General features: G+C 49.5%; 1 protein-coding gene across 11 annotated transcripts in view; it reads right to left on the reverse strand.

Annotated features, from left to right (window-relative positions):
• The window catches only part of PAX6 (paired box 6), a 28,306-nt gene that overhangs the window by 18,064 nt on the left and 9,725 nt on the right, over positions 1 to 517 (reverse strand). For all 11 annotated transcript variants that reach the window (XM_014949291.1, XM_014949290.1, XM_014949289.1 and 8 more), the window contains one exon: positions 361 to 437. The gene's annotated coding sequence lies outside the window, so the exon portion shown is untranslated. The remainder of the gene's footprint in view (positions 1 to 360; positions 438 to 517) is intronic.

The raw sequence follows: 517 nt of genomic DNA on the forward strand, positions 1-517 counted from the left end.
TGACACACGCTGTCTACCTCGCCTCACTGCTTTAAAAAGTAAGAACAGGAGGGGGTGAGAACTGTTAAACAAAGCCTACAGAAAGCGAACAATGGCCTCCATTCTGCTCCTCTACCCAAACCCCGAGTGCAGAAACCCAGGCTCCTTAACCGGCCGCGCAAAAAAAATATGTACATATGCATCCCTAACACGCGGAAAAAAAAAAATAAATTAAGAAAAGCAACCCGCCAAGTGGTTTCTCGTTTTAATTGCATGCAGGTGGCGTATTGCCTCGTCGTTAGTGCCCTTCGCTGAGGTGGTGCATTAAGTGGAGCGACAACAATCACAAAAGAGAGTCCCAAGTCATGTTTTTAAACTTGCCTGGAAGCGGGGTGGACTGTCCTCTCATACAATTTAGGGACTCGCACATCTGCGTGTCACTAGTTAAAGTCTTCCCTCTAGGACAAAGCAGAAGAAGTACGTTAAAAAGTGCGGAGCGACGCCGGGAAGGTGTGCCGTGCGGGGCCGTGCGGGGCCG

This window comes from Calidris pugnax, unplaced genomic scaffold (assembly GCF_001431845.1).
Source record: "Calidris pugnax isolate Ruff unplaced genomic scaffold, ASM143184v1 scaffold177, whole genome shotgun sequence".
In the NCBI taxonomy this organism is placed as follows: Eukaryota; Metazoa; Chordata; class Aves; order Charadriiformes; family Scolopacidae; genus Calidris; species Calidris pugnax.